At 40.1% G+C, this 13,634-nt stretch overlaps 1 pseudogene; it reads right to left on the minus strand.

Annotated features, from left to right (window-relative positions):
* Positions 1 to 1,728: 1,728 nt before the first annotated feature.
* On the minus strand, positions 1,729 to 2,543 carry LOC108404900 (centrin-2 pseudogene; annotated as a pseudogene).
* Between the last annotated feature and the right edge of the window lie 11,091 nt (positions 2,544 to 13,634).

Here is a 13,634-nt window from a genome sequence, read left to right on the forward strand (position 1 = left end):
CATTCATCAAATGACAAAATCACAGAGATGAATAGGTTAGTGATTCGCAGGAGTACGGAGAAAGTCACTGTGGGAGGGAAGTAGAGGTGGCTATAAAAGGACAATGTCAGTGGGTCCTTGCAGCCATGGAAATGTTCTATATCTTGTCTATATCCATTTATGTTATTATGAATAATTATGTCATATAAATAAATATATTTTATAATTATAAATTAGTGCAATTCATTTTTGTAGATATAAAATATATTATTATAAAAATATCCAACTATTGTAATTGTCTATATCCGATTATATTATACTATACTTTTGTAAGAGGTTACCATCGGAGGAAACTGGGTAAAGGATACATGACATCTACCTGTGTTTGGGGAATCTATAATTATTTCAAAACAAAGAGATTAATAATAGTGAAGAAATGCAAGGAAGAGAAGGAGGGAGGGAGCGAAGAAGGAGGAAAAACTGCAGCTTGTTCTTCTTCCTAAGAGAGAACAATATTAATCTCAGGGCAGAGCAACAAGCCTCCATAGAGGTCAGATGTAAAAAGTGAAGTCTTCTCAAGGGCATGGTCTGGAATGAGAAGTGGCAGTGAGGATAAAGAGCTGACTTATTGAAAGTAATAAATAATAAGGAATTTTGAATTTTCAGGGTACTACCAGGAGAGAAGCAGTAAAAAGATTGGGAAGTGAAAGAAAGAGGGAGCAGCAGAGGGCCAGAAACTTACTGGTAGAGCTGCCAAAAGGAAATCAAGCCAGAGAGGAATCCACATGGGTGAACTGACCGAGGAGCTATTACAAAAAAAGACACCTAACACATAATTTTTGGTTGTTTATCATATAACAACCATTCATTTCCCAAACCTATCGTAATAACCTTTTCACTAATGTTCCTTTGGGGTTTTAAAGGAAAAATAGTCCCATTCCTTATTTAGGATGATGTAGAGCAGAGAAAAATAATTTCTAAGAGAGACTTCAGTGAGAAGAAGGGTTCAGTAAAAACAACAAACTGGAATCAGAGGCGAACAGGCCCCTGAGCTCTGCAGAAAATTCGAAGTCCCTGCTTATCAATCATATAGTATGGAAGATAGGTATTAAAGCTCCATCCCTACTACCTTATAAAATTCTTAGAGAAAAAAGTGCCCCAGAAATCTGAGGGACCAGTGTATTCCCTTGTGACAGTCACCTGGGCTACATACTTAGAGTCTTTTTTTTTTTTTCAAAATAAGATAGGCTTTATTTTTAAGACAATAAGAACAAATGCACCATACATACATCCAAATGCAAGTTAGAGTTCCCTGGGTTTTATAAAAGAGAAAGCTACACTCAAGTGTCAATTAAAACTGGAGCCATTAAGAGATGCCCCCCTGCTTGTGGTGACATGAATGCAAATATGCTCATCTAATAAGTCATTCTGTGGTGGCATAAATGTGGGAATATATGACAAGAGTGAAGCCATACAAGGCAGAATGCAGGGGGGCAACAACGTGAAAACCCTTTTTTCTACTCCAACGTGTTCTTGCTCTGTTTTGGGGAATTTAAATAACCATCAGGTCACCTTACAAAGAAGGTTAATGTCAAAGAACACTTTCAAAAGTCTAAAATAGATTTGAGGTTGTCACTACAGTTACACAGGGAAGTCAGTGGTGGAAAATAGTTTATGTTCTCAAAATCCAGGTTTCACCCAATGGCAGGCACTAAATCTGGATACATGTGCTTGCAGAAGAGACTGATCTTAGCAGAGGCTGATCTCTCTCCTGATGTTCAGGAACACTTGCTCAGTGATTTCTTCATCTCCATCTTCCTCAGCTTCCTTAATCATTTCCTGCAGCTCCTCATCAGTGAGGTTCTTGCCCAAGTACTTAGCCACACATTTTAGATTTTTGAATGATAACTTGAAGGCTTTTAGGATTTCTCCCTTGGTGTCTTTCTCAGACATTTTCTGAGTCATCACAGTTAAAAAAAAAATCACTGACGTTCATTTCTCTTTTTCCTTCCCTATCGATTTAACTTACCATTTTCTTGAAATCTCCTTTCTTGGACTCCAAGCCCAGTGCCCTCCCTCATTGCCACCTTAAGTTCCTGAACACCGATGGTCACAGTTCCGTCAGCATTGACGAGGTCAAAATATTCCCAGATTGGTTCCTTCTCCTCTTCAGTAAGCACAGTTTAGGAGTCATCCTTTTTCTCTGGGTCGTTGATGCCATGTTTGCCTTCTTAAAATTAGAGGCCTTCACTGACTGACTTTGCTGCCTGTTGTTATGGCAACTAACGTGCACACTCACATACCTATATTCTTAATCTAATGTGAGTGTTAGTGTTGTTCAAATCCTTTAGAGTTACAAAGATGAGCATGTGCTAAGTATTAAGCCACAGCCTCTCAGCTCCAAGCCCGCTGTTCTATGGTCCTCTTTGTGATACAAGACCTGGAATTCTGCACACGACATTCATCCTTTACCAGCTAGCTGCCCGTTTGGCTCCGTCAGTAAGGAGCGTTAAAAGGAGACTGGGAAATAGGAGGAAGGGAGAGAGAACTTGTCCCTTCCACATGCTTGCTCTTCTGTCAGCATGGCCCTGATGAAAAGCTCTTCACCTTTGCAGCAGGAGACTATTTCCAGTATCCAGATTTTTTTTTTAAGCATTCTCAGAACCAACTTCATCATGTGTTCTCAAAGATAACTACTAGCCTGCTTGCAACCCCTGCTCAGAGGTCTAGTCCCAACTCTGCATGGTTTCTTCCTCAAGCTTCTAAGGCCTGATAACTCCAATCTCTTCCCATCCTAGGAGGTGGTAGCTGTTTTCTGCACATGCTCTCTCACTGTTACTGCAACATTCCCTTCTCACCTTTCTTACCAAACTTTTATATTCTTTTTTCTCAGTTGAAATACCTTGTATGGTTTCTTTTTTCCAGACCAGGCCCTGATGTAATTTATAATATTTCATAGATGGAAGATTTTTTATAAGAAAACATGGGGACAAGTAGTAGACTTGGGAGGTATACAGATTGACTGCGTCACTTGCTTTGGGACTGAGATGGACAACAGGCAGAAAGTAGTTCTTGGAAAGTAATTAAGCATTGCTTGGAAGAACCACTTTAAATCAGTAGTATTTTATGCTGCCGTGGTATTTCCCAAAGAATGTATTTAATTAATTCAGCTTTTACCACTAGTTATATGATAACACTATTGATAGGTTTCCCATAATGCCACACATGAAGTTGGCATGTAACTCACTGTCTTCCAGTCCAGTCTTTTATAATAACATGGAAGAATTGATTTCACTAACAAGTTTACAGTTGCCATAGCAAATGGGATGTGAGTGGGGAAGACTAAAGTTGAGGTTTTAAGTTTTTCTTAGAAGGTGCTTGTGTAGATAATAAATAGAACTTAACATTTTATGGACTTTCCCCCTCAGCTACTAGGTGTTTGTTCCAAGCACATAGGCATGCCAGTTAAAATTGAGATATGTATTCCAAATTTCAGTTTCATTTGAGAGATCCCTAAAGAAACACTGAATATACTCAAGTTTGCCATTGGGCGGCCTAGAAGAGTCACAGATTTGTTTATGGAGGTGTTGAAAGGTTATTGGCTTTTTAAGAATGGATTTAAATGAGGAGCAGAGAAGCTTGGGTAGGGAAGGTGTTTCAGGTAACATTTCTTGAAGCGAAAACTGACAATCTTGATAGGATTCCCTCTCTGCCAGTGGTGTAGTAACTTATGTTAAAGAGAAATGTGTTGCTTTATTTCAACTGAAAGCTCCAGGGTTAGTCTTCTCTAAGTACAGCTTGATTCTGGGCTCAAACTATGTCACCTGGACCCATCTCTTGACTGCTTCCTCACAGCTGGTTTTGTTCTCAGTTCTGCACAGAAACACCAAGGAAGCTTCACATTTATATCATCTCATCCCTGTCTTGCAGTTGGGAAAGTCTGTTTTCCAGAGAGCTTTAGTAGAAGCCCCAAGATTGTGTCTTTTTGGCTCTGGGGTTCCTGCCTTGGCACATATGCCCATTTCAAAAACCACACTGTGGGCCTAGGCTGGTCTGGACCACACGTTCCACTATTGCATCTGTGCGTGAAATCAGCTTTACCTGAAACCTGAGATGGAAGTGGGGGAGGAGTGGCTTCCCCATAGGAAGATGTGCCGCCAAAAGGAGTAGTAGATTTGGAGCAAGAACAGAGAATACCCCTACATTGCATTTGCTCTGCCTACCCACTAGCCTTTGGTCATATCTGAACTTCTGTTTCTCTGCTTTCAAAATGCCCAGCAACTGCACGGCTTCTCTGGATCTTGAATCAGCTTCTTTCTTACCATAGTCACGGAGGATTCATCCCTGCTCTCCGAAGAAACTCCATATGTGATACTTTGCGAGGTGCCTAGCAGGCTGTGTTGTGGTCTTTTTAAGAGCACTGATGGGCCTCCTGAGAAAATATAATTGATCGGACTATAGAATCTGTGTTTTCATAATTGCAACCAAGATGACTGGGCTCCAAATTAAGAAAACAAAAATGCAGTAAAATGACCTGTCCCTAGCTCCCTTTGCTGCTGATTACAGAATCAGGAATGTCCAATTTAGAAGATCTGAGTAACCAGTACACTCTGAAACCTGAGGCTCTGCTGTCCTAAAGGTACAACTAGATGAGTCAAGCCGTTTTTGCCTACACACTGGACAGCTAGCTATAGCTCTGCTTACACAGAAGGCAGAGGAGAGAAGGATGCCTAAAGATGGGACTCTAAATGCTTATCTAACGCATGAGAAAGGAGACTCTGGAGAAATAAGTTTGCTGGAGTTTCATAATAGGCTGATGATACAGGATCCTAGAAAGATGTATCTTATTTTCCTGGACAAAAAAAAGGAATTAAAGGAAGCTCAGGGGAGGTTTAGTGAGATGGTTGGAGGGGCCTCTGGAAACAGCTTAGCCATGCTGGTAGAGTGGCTTAGCAGTCTGAGCTACTCAAACAGGGTTAAAAACTTCCTACCCAAGCCTCTCTCCAAGATGCCTTTCTGCTACATTCCAAGTTCGTCTCTTTCTATGGATGGCATCAAACCCTGTCCCCAAGTGATTGTAGTCATTGCAATCAGCCTGAATCTGTTTCTTGGTGAATTTTCCCTGATCGTGGCCTCAGCTGACAGGCCTCTGGTGGACACTGGATCCAAACCGGAACCTGAAGGGGGGACATGGAGAGAGCGAACAATTTAGCCTCAAGGAGCAGAGCTTGAAGGTCATGTAGGTACAGGGATTCTTGTTCAGGCTTTCTTGATGGCCTGCTTATATAATAAGGCACGAAGCTGACGTGCTCTAGCACCTTCCCCCACATTGTCCAAATGCCCTTCCTCACCTCTTCACTTCCCTGCCTGTTCTACTTACAGTAAATGGAGGTGCTCCTTCTTCAGTCAGAAAACACATACCAATTTCATGTTTGCTCTCGCTGAAGGGTTAAAAACACAGCAAGAATTACAGAGGTGTTTTGTGTACTAGCTAAGGAAAAGGTTACAGATGTCAAAAGTTCTTGATATACTTGTTAATTTAGCACATACATTCCCTCTGAATCATCAAAGCTAACAGAAGGGGCTTATACTATGGTTATCCAAATATAATTTTTATTTGGCTTTGAAAATTGTTCTTTTCTGACATTTGAATACTGGTGTGCCTGGAGTTCAGAGAATTTACAACCGCAAAGCAGCCATATGGCACCTGGTGGCCAGCGACCTCTAAAAGAACACGTGATTTCTCAGTCCTGCCGCCTGCTCATTGCCTCTCTGGTCCTGATCCCTCCGGGGATGAGCAGAGATGCCTCCAACCCCAGTGCACAGCGCCAGTGTGCATGATGCTGCACTCTCTCGTCTTACACGGCGCTCTTCTCCTCACACTTACAGGGAGGCCAACAGATTTGATGGGAAAGCCTCAACCGGGAAGAGATAACCCAAACCATCTTTCCCTCTCCCTCCCTCCCTAGTGACATACTTTAAATTCTCTTTGGGGATATGAGGTTCAAGAATACTTGGAATATTATCCCTGTCTTTAAATATTTTGTTGGGCTTATCATCCATTTGATGTTTTAAGAATGAAATTAAATAAAACTATGCTGAAATTATTTTCCAAATGATTATTTGAAAGGACCACTTGAATGATTATTTGAAAAAGTTAAGTAACTTGTCCAAGGCTGCACAGCAAAGGAGTAGCAGAAAGCAGTCTAAGGACCTAAGAACACACCTAAAATTCAAATCCCATTCAGGCCGACTTCAGTAATTACGGTGTATCCATACCAGGGAGATGTGGCGCCTGTGGTCAGCTGCCTCTGAAACATTACATGATTTCTCAACCCTGCCTCCTGCTAAATGCTTCCTTTGACCAGATTTACTCCCAGGAAGGAGCAGACAGACACACCTCTCATGACTGATTCCAATCACATCAGTGATTTTTTTTGTTACTATTTATTTGCTTTTATTTTCCTGTTAAGAAGTTAGTGTTTTTATAGCTCTTTGTGGTCCTATTCCTTGAAAATTTAAGATTTTTTTAAAAAGCCAATCCATTGAAAACACCTTCACTTCTAAGTTTCTAATAACTATCACATTGATAGCATTTTATTTAACATATACAACCTGTGGAATTGATTTTTTAAATAAACTAGTTTTATCAAAAGAGCTTTACCAAAATTACAATGTAAAAAAAGAGAATAAAAAGTACTACTGCTACTAATACACAAAACTCCATTGAATACATCATGTGCTAAGTACTATATTTACAACATTACTTGTACTAACTCAAGCTCATTACAAAACTATGATAGTTCCTAATATTGTCTATATAAATCTGTATATTGCAGTTCAGAAAAAAAAGCACAGAGAAGTTATGTAACTTATTCAAGGATGCTTAGGACAGCAAGGGAGTAACAGAAAGAAGTTTAAGGATAAATGAGATTCTTCTTAGATTTATGAACCATGAGCTACAAGAAACTAAGGAAGAGGGAGGCTGACTACTTCCAGGGAAACCAGGAAGGCTTCCCAGATTGGATGCTGTGTTGTGCCATGGGTGCTATTTGGTTAGGGGATGAATGAATGAATTGGCTATTTAGTCAAAAGAAGAGATTTCATTTAGAGAGCTCAAATGCAAAAAGATGGGTCACACTGCAGGTGACCTACTGCTAGATAAGCAAAGTATAACATTATGGGTACTTTTGAAAAGAAAGAATATTATTTATAATCCTACAGCCTTAAAACAAAGATGTTTGTCAACTGTCTTTTGCTTCTGAAGCCTCTGGTGAAGACCAGCTCTGTGAGTGCTCCCTCCTGGGTGCTGGGATGTGAAGATAAATTCTGCATAATCCCCACCTGCAAGTAGCTCACAGTTTAGGGGTGGGCAGTTGAGAATATTACATCAACATCATATAGTCATAGTATGTTACATATCTCCATGTATGTTATATAAATCCATGTTGTATTTTTAGCAGGAAGCCTCTTTGTCATCAGTTTTGCTCTCAACTCCCACATGTAGTAGTTCTTTATAAGCCTCCTGGAATGGATAGAAAATACAGGTTGCTCTCACTGTCCAAAAGTAGAGCATTCCTATGAACCCTTTTGTAAAACAAATGGTGTAAAGCAAAGAAGCAGTTACCATTTTGTAAAAGCAAACATCCTCTTCATATATCTTTCCATTAGCAAAAGGTACTTAATGTAGGTCTTTTGTGAAGGTGAAGTGGGATACAGCAAACTTTCAGGTAGTGGGGGAAACCTGTATGCAGAACAACAGCTGGGACAGTATGGCCACAATCTGTGTGCACTTTGTTATTCAGATGCAAGGGCACGTGGCATCATGTTACTCAGCTTCTTTCTTCTGAGCAAACTCTGTGCACTGTTGGAACTAACTACCTCCTCTCCTGCTGATACCACTGTGGCTGTTCTAGAGTGAATCAAACCAGCCAGACAGCGCTCCCAGGGGAAAAGGTGAGGTGGTGTACAGGAGGCCTGGGGGAAGACAGAGCAGCTCAGCGCTGCAGTGCATCCATCCCAGCACTGATGGATGATCGCTCCTTTACAGATTGTCTGGGGAGGCCCTGGAAGGAAAGCCCACCCTTTGCTCATCAGTGTGATAATAAAGCCCAACTCCTCAGCCACACCAGCCCCAGGCTGTCACCTGCCATGCTTCTTCTAATCCTCATTTAGACTGATCTACAATAACTTAGTAACTCTCTTGGGTACTCAGGCTTCCTTATATTATTTCACTGGGTAAACTTGCTATTCTTTGGGACTTAGAGTGCAGGAGAAATAATACTGTTTGATTTTTTTAGAATTAAAGTTGGAAAATTATTGGGAGATTGTTTAGGTCAGTCTTCTCATTTTTACAGATGAAGCCTAGAAAGGTGAACTGACTTCCCTAATGTCACACGGCTTATTGGTGCCTAAGTTGGCAGTAGGCATGTGATGGCTCAGCATTGGGCCAACACTTTGCTTAGAGGAAGTGAACTATTTCTTGAGACAGCCCATCCTGTAATTGGATAACTTTATAAAAATACAAAAAACCTTCCTTAGCGTGGTTGTCTGCCTCCTGTAATAATGTCTATCCAATGGTTCCTCCAGGGAGTATAAGACTAGCTGTTGGGATTTGTAAACTGATCAACTCAGCCTTGGGTTTCCTTTGCCCTATAACTAGCCAAGTTCATCTCCAGCTGAAATCATTGGTCCTTTCTCTGAATGCCTTCATGAAACAAACATTTGCTATACACTCACTCTATTCCCAGACTGTGCTAAAAGCTGAGAAAACTGGGCAGATAAGAGTCTGTCTTTGTTAGTTCACTGTACAGATACTTAGAGAAATAATCATAGTAGAATATGACCAATAATGAGAATTATGAAATGGAAATACAGATAAAGGAATAAACAAATAATGCCTAACACAATGTCTGGTGCACAGTAGCTGCTCAAAAAATATTTGACAATACAAATTCCCCATATTAGTCAGAAGAGGGTAATTAGAGAGGCTTTGGGGACAGTTGAATACAGCTTTTGAATGCTAAGCACTTAAGACATATACCAATTAAGAGGTACCAAATTGAACTCCATTTTACCTTTCTAGTATACTGGGATCTTGGATATAGTGAAGCCAGGTTTGGTGGATTTTCAAGGCAGGAGTTTGGCAAATCAAAAACTCCATAGAGAACAAGAGATCTCTGAAATAAAGGATTTTATTGAGCTATTATAGATGTTAGCCAGAAAAAGGACAGAGTCCCAGAACAGAAAGTTTCAGCTTTGCCAGCAGGAAGGTCAGTTAACAGAAACAACTTGTCCACCAGACTCAAGAAACAGGGTCTATTTATACAGGGTCTCAAAGAAAGAAAGTTGTTTAAATTCACAATGGCTACAGATAAGGAGGGTGGACTAATGCAAAGTGGGAAAGGTCTGGGGATAGTCCATAGAAAAGGTTTGTGGTTAGTTGTTGACGATGGTCAGGGACTGTTCATGCACAAGAGGGATGCAGTGGTTCTGGGTACCTTCTAGGTCATCACACAAATGATTTCATTTAGAGTCTCTGGTTGGCTACAGCCCTTGGCTATTGACTGATGACCTTCCCTTGTCTCTCTTCCTTGTTCTCTGGCCCTTATGTCACTTAATTTTAGGACATTTTAGATTTTTTTTCCTGATGAAGCTACATCCCCTTCTTCTGGTTTTCCAGTGTTCCCAGTGGGAAAGATGAGCTGTTACCAAAAACAAGCCTTCATGCTCAGTTCAGGACTTCATCATCCCTACCTCCCCAGCACACCTACCTCCCTTCTCATCCACCCAGCGTGCACATACTTGGGAGGAAATGAAAGCAGCATCTTCCCTCCAAAAGGCTAAGCTCTGGTATAGCCCAAGGCATGAATCCTTTATGTCATTATGAAACATTTGGGGCATGCTGTCCCAAGACGGGCCACGTTAACCAGCAAAGTATGTGGAGCTAACAAAAATCAAGGCCCAAAAAGACTCAGAAATAAACTTCGACCTTCCCTTGCACCCACACTGCATAAAAAGAATATAGATGGAGGACCTTCTCTAGGAAGGGTGCTATCACCATAGACAACCACAGTATAATATGAACTGGGGGCGGTAGAGAGGAACCTAGCAAAGTCTGTTAGAATTCCTCTTTGTGTCCCATTGTTTCGGTTTTGCCCAGCAAACATTTGTTTACCAAACATTTACTCTTTCATATTCCTGTGAATTTCTTTCCTTCCCTTTGAAGCTCCAGACCACTACCCTCTTCTCTAGTTCAGGATGGCATACATACCTCATTTTCCTTGACCGTCTTTGGAATCTATGTCCTCAGATTCTCCGTACATAGGTAGTTCATTTGGTTTTTTTCTCCTGTTAATTTGTCTCACATTCCTTTTATTCCTAGACCAGACAGAAGGATCTTGAAGGGCAGAGGGAAACTCTTCCTCCCTGACAGTGCTCTCTCCCCTACATACTCTCTATAACAACAGGTTAAAAATAAGATCCTGGGAAAGGACCAGAAGAAAAGAAAAATATAAAACCTGACTCTACCTTGTAACACTGTACTGTGCAATTGAAATTTCCTGAGGGATAAGAACTTAAATGTTCTCACCAAAAACAACAACAACAACAAAAAAACCCCCACAAAAACAAAAACCCCAGGTAAATATGTGAGGAGATGGATGTGTTAATTAACTCAATGGGGAAATCCTTTCACAATGTATATGCATATCACATCATCACATTATATACCTTTTTTGACATGTGAATACACTCCTGTCCCCTCTCATGCCCAGATCAAGATGTTAAGCATTCTCACTAGTTTTTTCCCTTCACCTGTTTTGCCTGCTCACCCACCTCCTCCCCTTTGGCAAGCACCACTCTTTTTTCTGTGTTTATGAGTCTATTGCTACTTTTTTGTTTGTTTGTTTTTTTAGATTCCACATATGATTGAAATTATATGGTATTTGTCTTTCTCTGATTGACTTATTTCGCTTAGCATTATACTCCCCATCCATGTTGCAAATGGCAAAATTCCATTCTTTTTATGGCTGAGTAATATTCCACTCTATATATGAACCACCTCTTCTTTATTCATTGATCTATTGATGAACACTTAGTTGGCTTCCATATCTTGGCTATTGTAAGTAATGCAGCAATAGACATAGAGGTACATATATCTTTTCAAATTAGTGATTTTGTTTTTTTCAGGTAAATTCCCAGAACCGAATTGCTGGCTTGTATGGTATTTTTATTTTTAGTTTTTTTGAGAAACCTCCATACTGGTTTCTATAGTAGCTGCATCAATTTACATTCCCACCAACAGTGTATGAGGGCTCCCTCTTCTCCACATCCTCGCCATCACTTGTTATTTCTTGTCTTGTTGATATTAGCCATTCTGACTGGTGTGAGGTGATATCTCACTGTAGCTTTGATTTGCATTTCTCTGATGATTAGTAATGTTGAGCATCTTTTCTCCCCAGTCCAGCTTCCCTTGATTTTTCTGAGTGATCAGTCATGTCTTGTTGACAAGTACCGAGATTCACAACTTCCAGGTCGCACACAGATTTGGTTCATTCTTTCAGTGTGTCTCCTGAGTTGTCAGCAATCTTAACTGGTCTCCCAGCCTCTGGCCAGAGTATATTTCTAAAGTGCAAATGTGATCATTCCATTTTCCTGCTCCCAGACCTTCACTGGCATTTCATCACCCATGGGCTTATGCCCAAGCTCTTCACTTATGTACAAACCTCTGAATGATTTGCCTTAGCCTATCATTCTACCTTCATTTCCTGTTAATCTCCTGTCTCTGGTCTAGCCCACAGTCTTGGGTCTAGCCATGCTGACTGCCCACCATTCCAGGAATAAGTCTCCTCCTATCACGCCCCTTTCTTCTTCTGCCAGGAAGACCCTTTCTCTGCTTTTCCTTTTGCTAGCTCCTACTCAATCTTCAGTATGTAATTCAGAGGTCACATTCTCTACAGTGACCTCCTGTCTCTTCCAGGAGTTTCTTTTTTCATGCTTACCAAGCAGCTTGTTTCCACTGCATATAGCCCCCAAGCAAAGCTCTGTTTCCATATCTGGCTCCTCCTATAGACTGTGAACTCAAGACAGAAACTATTGTATTCATCTTCATGGAACCTGGGTGCTGGCTGTCTATTGTATTATAGCTCCAAAACCCATATCTGTGTTCACAGCATGTCCACCTGGGTGTCTAATTCAATAGCTCTTGAGGACTTCTGGTATATTCGGGAGCGATGTGGACTGTGTGGGAGTGGTGCTTCACGGGGCATACCGTGTCACAAACAACTGCAAGCTGCTTATCTGGTGCCTTTCCATGAAATTCCTTCCTTAGACATGCTCTTCTCTCTTCCCCTCCGCCAAAGAGTTATCTATTGTGTTGGCCCTTTTTTCCTCCTCTAGTTTTATGTGTGCATGTATGGATGTTGCTATTTATAAGAATTGACTTTTAAAATGTGAACAGAACATTAGTACAAAATAAAATTAAAGTGCTGTATCTGTTTCTTATATACCCAGTTCCACTTCCCAGAAATGACTACCTTAAACTTTTCTACTTTGAGTTTTTCTGGTGGTTACCACCATAACTTTAACATCTAATAACTTAGATCTTTATTTCATGATTTATCCATCTTAGTGTCTGTTGACTCCTCAATATGATCTGTGGTGAAATTAGCACACCTACTCCACTTCCCACTTCTTTTTCCTAGTCCTTCTCTTTCTCTTCATCTTTGTAAGTGATAGTCTTAATTTGAGTTCTTCTGATGATTATCATTAAAAAATATACTTAAACTTCTATAGCTTGATCCATCAAATTTATACACTTGCTTTCACCTGCAGTGCCACCGACTGCTCCCCTTATATTTTTGTCAATGAACCATACTTAACATGTCAAGATGTTCATAACATCTATATGTTATAGTATAATTATAATTGAGTCTGCTTGGTCTATGGCTTGATTTTAAAAATAGAAAGCCAATAAATAGAATTCAAATATGAGTAGGTTAACTATTATTCACAGTAAAAACAAGTGGTGTGGCTGGGAAGAAGAAGAGAGGGAAATGGAACAAGCAATGGTTTTTTACTAACCTGTGAACCCATCAGGTCCTGGGAAATAATTGTTAATCTTTAGTCACCTTTCAAAGTAATGGCAATTAGTCTATTCAAGCTTCCCTCTTCCTCTTAGGTCAATGTTAGTAATGTGTACTGTGCTAGGAAGTCATCTTTTCCCTCTAAATTCTTGAATTTATTGCCACAGGACTGAATCTCCCTTTATTGTTTTCTTTCTTTCTTTTAACTTATTCAGATTTCTTAAAGAGTTAGCTATTTTAAGGAACCAGTTTTTAGGTTTATTTACACTTTCAAATAAATGTTACTTTTAATTACACTTTAATAATCAACAAATTAAAATTTAATTAACTCGTAGTTGGTCAATCTAATTCCTCAACCCCAAAACTGTAATGCAAATGCTAACTTCCTGGTGTTATCATGAGAATTAAATGAGATGGCATCTGTGCAGTGACTTGCTCAACGCAGGTGCTGAGTTAATGGTGGTCATGATTATTAATGCTATCATTAAATGCATTGATAGCACCAAGTCACCTCTGATACAACTCCAGAATTATTGGTTTGCATGAAAAATAGCATTACCCTCTTTTAAA

This window comes from Manis javanica, chromosome 11 (assembly GCF_040802235.1).
Source record: "Manis javanica isolate MJ-LG chromosome 11, MJ_LKY, whole genome shotgun sequence".
NCBI lineage: Eukaryota > Metazoa > Chordata > Mammalia > Pholidota > Manidae > Manis > Manis javanica.